This window comes from Phalaenopsis equestris, unplaced genomic scaffold, assembly GCF_001263595.1.
Source record: "Phalaenopsis equestris unplaced genomic scaffold, ASM126359v1 Scaffold232296, whole genome shotgun sequence".
Classification (NCBI taxonomy): domain Eukaryota; kingdom Viridiplantae; phylum Streptophyta; class Magnoliopsida; order Asparagales; family Orchidaceae; genus Phalaenopsis; species Phalaenopsis equestris.
In genome coordinates, this window is record NW_018250264.1 from 42816 (window position 1) to 43392 (window position 577).

A 577-nucleotide genomic window follows, 5' to 3' on the forward strand; every position below is an offset into this window, starting at 1 on the left:
CACTTCATAATTCATCAAATTTAATCCAAATGAATTTAGAAATTTTATTTTACCTCACTCATGGGTCAACTGAGACATCAGAGGAGAAAGTGTGATTTTTCAAAATTTAATTTATCTATATAATTATTTTTAATGCAAAAATAGGATTTTTCAAAGAAAATTCCTAACTTGACCAAGGTAAATTTTAATCCCTTAAAATTTTTATTGGAGGTAGGCTTAGACCAGAGAAGCCTTTGGACAAAATTTCATGATTTTTTGAATTTTATTTGAATTTTAAGAATTATTTTAAGTTTTGGAGTGTTAATTAATTATAAAATATTTTAAATGTGGAAAATTAAGTTTTATATTTTTATTAAATCACTCCAATGTCAAGGGACATAGAGAAATAAATTTCACATTTTTCTAATTTTTCTTTGAAGTATTGGAATTATTTTAGTAAAAAACTAATTTTAGCCTTTGAAAATTATTTTAAGCTTCAAAATTCAATATCTTTATTTAGAAAATCAGGAAAAATATCCAAGTTGTTCTTAAGTGCTTAGGAAACAATTTAGAACATTTACATGAATTTTATTATTTT